The sequence below is a fragment of the Bombyx mandarina genome, chromosome A1 (genome assembly GCF_030267445.1).
Source record: "Bombyx mandarina strain Sakado chromosome A1, ASM3026744v2".
Lineage (NCBI taxonomy): Eukaryota > Metazoa > Arthropoda > Insecta > Lepidoptera > Bombycidae > Bombyx > Bombyx mandarina.
This window is the reverse complement of record NC_143234.1, coordinates 16,872,415-16,878,939: the sequence shown is the minus strand read 5'-3', so window position 1 is coordinate 16,878,939 and position 6,525 is coordinate 16,872,415. Positions and strand designations below refer to the sequence as shown.

The following is a 6,525-nucleotide window of genomic DNA, read 5'->3' as shown; positions in this document are numbered from 1 at the left end:
AGGGTCGTGACCACCATCAATCTTAAGATGTTTAATCTTAACGGGACACATTTGCAGCAAAATTAAAATTTTAACTCTCTTAATTTAATTACAATCTATTACTAATTGAAAAATCATGAACATATTCATAAAAAAACATCCTGACGTACTCTCCTTGAATTTCATAGCAGTTCTTGTGGTAAGAAGTGATGTGAGCCGGTAAATATTGGAGCTAACATTCACAAGTGTAATCGTGGTGTAACAATTACGCATTCCGGTTTGAAAGGCAGAACAGTCGTTATTACAATTGTAAGGTTTGTTGTAAAATAATTAATTTTGTTAATGTTAAGGCAATTTTCGGATTGCCAAATAGCAACACTGTTGGTGGGAGCAATTACAGTAGTGGGGACGTGACATAATAAAAAAGGCGGTAGTCTGAAAAAACGGGACAGAAATCAGTGTATTCGGTAGTGAGCAGATGTCAAAAGATTGTAAAAGTGGAGTTTCAAATAAAGCAATACAAAATTAAGTAAACTACTGCAATCTGTGTATTATTTCCTGACTGTTGGAAGTGGACTCTTATATCTCAGAAGTGTGGTCGACTCACGTAAGTACATTCTTGAGTTTCTTATTAATTTTCCGCGATTATTTAGTTCGCAAAAAAAAAGAGAAAATGAATTAAGAACCGCGCTGACTACGAAGGTAGTTTTAAAGCTTAGCACGGAATAAAGTATTATACGGAATAATTGCTGCGTCTTCTGCCGTATCTACTATTTTAATTCAGAAAAACTGCGAACTAAAATGTATCTGATGTTATGGTTATGTCACATGTTTCAATTTAACTCAACGTTCAAATGTTTGTTGAGCTTCAACCATGAATTTAATGCATAAAGCATAACTAGTTACGAAATTTATATACAATTTATATACATAGTTATCATTCTACAAATTTTTGCTCGCATGGTAGGTTCGTCGATAAAACGCTGCATAAGCTTTTCATTGATATTTTCGTTTGGGGTAGGTGAAATAATTTTGATATGGGTGCGATAACTGAGAGTTTATAGAAAAACAATTGTTCTCTCTCTACCATTTTAGTATAGGTTGAACGTTGTTCATATTATTCACGTTCAATTTAAAATAACATTTTGCAACGTCCGCAAGTTCCAGAACATGAATAGACGATCGTCGTTTGATGACACACTCGCGCAGCCGTAAAGGACGCAGAGGCGAAGCAGGTCCGAGCCGATCTCGCACTCGCGGCCGCAGCTCTCGCACGTGCAGCCGGGCCTGGGAGCTGGAACTATACCATGAACGTATCCAGCGACTAGAACAAGAACTGCAGCAAGAGCGGGAGACTGTACGGCGATGCGAGAGAAATACACGACTCTCTTCAACCGAGAGGCCACGTGCGACCTCGCTTCGTGCAGCTACCGAGGCGCGCCGGAGTGACGATGGGCAGCATGCAATAGTCAACCATGAACGTCGGGCAACACATATCAGGTCACGTAGTCCTTCCTTTTCTACCAATGATGTTGTCAAAATAATAGTCTATTAAGCACGGTCCCGAATCTCAACCGTTACCGCAGAACACAACAATGATTAATGAAAATATAGATCACAAGAATATTCTTTAAAGTTTTGACTCTTCTGTTAAAAATCAGCGAATAGATGTGTGGCTGAAAAAGGTTAATGAATGTGCGTTGGTTTATGGTTGGGACGATAGGACCCAAGGACTGTCCAAGTTGTGGTTCGAGAGTTTAAATACGATCTTACGTGGCAATAGGGGCAAGATAAATTATAAACGCGTTTCCTCACGAAAAAAATTATGGCCAGTGCTTAGAAGACATGTTGAGACGAAGAAGCAAGCTTAATGAGCTCATAGATGAGTACTACTATAAAAAACTGTCTCTGTTAAACCTAACAATGTGGTATTCCTGGTAAGCGACATGGAAACCTGTTTTAATCAGGAAGGGGGTTCCTCAACCGAATTCGGTGCGGTCTCTAAAAGCTCTAGTGCAAAATTTACCGAAAACGTTTATCTTAACGATATTGTCTTTGAGTCGTGTCACACAAACGATATTGTCTTTGAGTCGTGTCACACATAGAATAGAGAACATTCAAAACAATATCCCAACTATCATGAAAGACTGTGGTTATAAGCTAATATAGTCCTCGAGGAGTATACCTTTTCATCTCGAGATTGATGACTTTCGTGCTAGTGTTATGTAGGTTAGGTGATAACCAGCTGTTGGATAATTCTTCGTTAATCGATCATTATGGAAATTCCGCTACTTCACGGTTTTTAAGCATGGAGTCTGAACTGTCTCACTTAGATTTGTATAAGCACTGAGCAGCTGAAATAGTTAAGATCTTATGTAGAGTATCTGAAGAATATTTTGAGATACCTAGTTATAAATCAAGTTCAGTCAGTCAGTACATCTCCGATCGTAAAAGCTTTAGATCGTTATAAAGTAGTCCCTGAGTTTGAGGGACTGGGAAATAAGCATAAAAATACTGTTAATTTGATTTAATACAGCCATGGGTACATATCGCGTCATCTGAACTTTTGTCTTTAAATCTTCAAAAAATAATATACATTCATTTGTAAATTTAAAGTAATCGTTATCGTTGAGATATCATTATTTATCAGAAAATAATAATGAAGGGTTGTTATAAACCTGTACATAACGTTGTTTTGTAATAAATGAATGATTAAATGATACAAATATATAACTGAATTGATGAAGCACTTACGCTACAGAATTATTCTTTCTTTGTTTACAGGTCAGGAGCGAGAATTAATCGGTTCGCACCTCGACCAGAATGAGAATTGAGTGGTTCAAGACAAGGCAGGAAATAAATACTACAGCTGAGAATTGATTGGTTCAGCTTGTGTATTTTATAAAGCCCTTGAGAATTGATTGGTTCAAGGCAAGACAGGAAATACTACAGCTGAGAATTGATTGGTTCAGTTTGTGTATTTCATAAAGTCCTTGAGAATTGATTAGTTCAAAGCAAGACAGGAAATACTACAGCTGAGAATTGATTAGTTCAGTTTGTGTATTTCATAAAGTCCTTGAGAATTGATTGGTTCAAGGCAAGACAGGAAATACTACAACTGAGAATTGATTGATTCGGTTTGTGTATTTCATAAAGTCCTTGAGAATTGATTGGTTCAAGGCACACATTAACTGAGAATTGACTGGTCATGGCAGTTTCACGACTGAGAATTGACTGGTCATGGCAGTTTCACGGCTGAGAATTGGCTGGTCATGGCAGTTTCACGACTGAGAATTGACTTGTCATGGCAGTTTCACAACTGAGAATTGACTCGTTTGAAGGAAGTTTTACAATTGAAAATTGTTTATTTCAAGGGAATTTTGATATGTATAGCTTTTAAGAAGTATTTTATTTCACTGAAAATGTATTGGATCTCAAGTGCCACAATTTTTTTTTTTTTATGTTTTTGATTATTATCTGTAATTTACTGTTAAATTTCCCTTGGCACCAACAAAGGCACGCTTCTTTGAAGGGACACCTGACGACTAATTGAGTAAATATTGGCCTAATGTAAGGTTACCACCTGGGTCATGTATGGGGACATACATGGTGTCAGGACGGTCGAATGTAAGGTTTGTTGTAAAATAATTAATTTTGTTAATGTTAAGGCAATTTTCGGATTGCCAAATAGCAACACTGTTGGTGGGAGCAATTACAGTAGTGGGGACGTGACATAATAAAAAAGGCGGTAGTCTGAAAAAACGGGACAGAAATCAGTGTATTCGGTAGTGAGCAGATGTCAAAAGATTGTAAAAGTGGAGTTTCAAATAAAGCAATACAAAATTAAGTAAACTACTGCAATCTGTGTATTATTTGCTGACTGTTGGAAGTGGACTCTTATACAATGTAAAGGGTACCTTAACCTCATGTCTGAAGGTGGACTGCAGCATGATTAACGTTGCGGTATGAGCCTGATAACACATCGAGTAAGTTCGCCAGTAAGTTAATTATAAAAAAAAATTTGAAGTAGTATGTACCAAATATTGCATTGCTTTTTTTCTCTTCTTACCTACATCGCTCGTTTTGTTTTGCATACATTACGGGGCTCAGCCTGAAAGTATTTGCTAATATTTGCCTTAAAAAGGGCAGTGCTTCGCTGAATCTGCGGCCGCATCGGAATCGCGACCTATTGAGAAGATTTTACGAGAAACTCTAAAGCTGCCTTTATGATATTACAGGGGATAACAGTTTCAAATCACCTTATTAAGTCCGTTAATCCCGCCATGTAAATGATCTTTCCTAATGTCGTTAGCGAGTTGATAAGTCGTGCCGTCGATGATGAAGTCCGCACCGCCGATCCCGTTGGCACAGCGGTCGACCGTGGTCCTAAGTACGGCGTGTTCCTGTGCACGTACCCGTCCAGTTCGTCAAAACCCAGAACAACGTCACTGGTAATTTCGTATTTTCAAGTGTGGTACAGCACGTGAGCTTAGACAGCAATTGTAATCTATATTATAAAGCTGAAGAGTTTGTTTGTTTGAACGCGTTAAACTCAGAAACTTCTGGTCCGATTTGAACATTCTTTCAGTGTTAGATAGCCCATTTATCGAGGAAGGCTATAGGCTATATAACATCACGCTAAGACCAATATAAGCGGAGCACCAATAAAGAATGTTTCGAAATCCGGGTTATTTTTACCTTTTGAGAGCTTCCGCTGCGTGCGCTTCAGAAACGGTTAAAGTTTCGCTAAAATAATTTATGACAGAATTGTTCTCCTTTAAAAGATCTAAAAAAAGTCCGCTACAGCATGTCTATATGTTAAGGTTGGTCACTATAACGTTATTTATGCTAATCAAATTTGTTCTAAAATAAAGCATTATTTGTGAACTATTCCACGCGGACGGAGTCGCGGGCAAAAGCTAGTTTCAATATAAGTTTTTAGTGTATCTGTATTCGCAATTGGAAATAATCATATTCTGTTTTTTTTCTGACTTCACGAACCTGTCATATTACCGAATGAATAAATAAAGTCAAACGAAGTCCAATACCGTACGTACCGAATAACAGTAATTAAATTAGACGCGCGTAATTAGAATGGTAAATTTATTTATTAATGATTATACGTAGACATCAATTTCGTCATCTTTCGTAATAATGGAACAAAAAGTTGATTCTTATTTGCGTCATATTTTAACTGATAAGAACGTAAATACATTCTACATATACAACATTTGTTTTAACGAATGAGAAGCTAGACTTGTAGAAGTTTAAAAGTGTACCGAGTGATAAAAAAAACCTCATGCTCTTATAAAAAAAAAGGCTCTCATTAGAAAATCACGACAAAGCTTGTAATTTGCTTAAGTCGAATAATTGAACTTCCAAATTCTGTGAAAGCTGTTAGAAAATATTTAAGAATAAATACAGAATACGCCAAAATTTAAAACTTTTTAGTTGCTAAATTCCCCATCCACTATCTCAGAGCAAACACAAGCTCAAATTGATTGGTTTAAAAATGCTCTTAAAGTGCGAGCATGTACTTTAGATCGATATATACTTAAGTACGAGTATATAGTAACAGTGCGATAGGAGACATATTTTTTACAAACTTCTGTGTGGGTGTTTGACGACGCCAACTAACCAATGAAATTAAGACAAGTGAAAACCGCGAACATTAAAAATAGAGTTTATTCACCGAGATAGGTTCGGTCTACACATTATTGCTATACTAATTAACAATATCTGGAATGTAAATGAAAATTTTAAGATTTTTAAGATATTGCATAGCTTTTATCGCGGACTTTGAGTACGGCGACTGAATCAAGAAATTCCGTAACGAAAATAACCTGACACCCCCACTACGCCTACTATGTAGCTCGCGTTCAACACATTTACACGTTGCGCTGGTTTAATGTTTGTCAATAAGCGCGCCGCGTGACGCCGCACTGCATGAGCATCATGAAAAGTCTGCCCATCTCTCTCTCACGCGTTCTAGCTTATGAGTGTGAAGGGGACAGTTAATTTGTTAGCTTTTGTAAAAGTTTTGTTAATGTTTTTAAATATAGCGTGGTTTTATTTTTATTATTGTTTTAATATTAAATTATTATTGTCTAATTGTAATTGCATAAGTTGATAAAAAATGCTTTGCAATAGCTTTACCGCGGCAGTCCCCAAGTGCCACACGTGTTTTATTTTTATTTTTTATTGTTGGTTGGGTGGACGAGCTCACAGCCCACCTTATGTTAAGTGGTTACTGGAACCCATAGACATCTACAACGTAAATGTGCCACCCATCTTGAGATATAAGTTCTATATATCTCAGTATAGTTACAACGGCTGCCCCACCCTTCAAACCGAAACGCATTACTGCTTCACGGCAGAAATAGGCGGGGTGATGGTACCTACCCGTGCGGACTCACAAGAGGTCCTATCATCACCAGTAAATAAATAATACAATAAATACACTAGACATAATATTAACCATAACTAAAACTTAATAAATAAATATGCTATTATTTCGAAATCAATACTTTGCATTTCTATTCCTAT

At 36.9% G+C, this 6,525-nt stretch overlaps 1 pseudogene across 1 annotated transcript; it reads left to right on the top strand.

The window, feature by feature from the left end:
• The first annotated feature begins 463 nt into the window (after nt 1–463).
• Nucleotides 464–2,022, top strand: LOC149499586 (uncharacterized; annotated as a pseudogene). Its single transcript, XR_016325652.1, has 2 exons — nt 464–586; nt 1,141–2,022. The product of XR_016325652.1 is annotated as an uncharacterized LOC149499586 (transcript).
• Nucleotides 2,023–6,525: the final 4,503 nt, after the last annotated feature.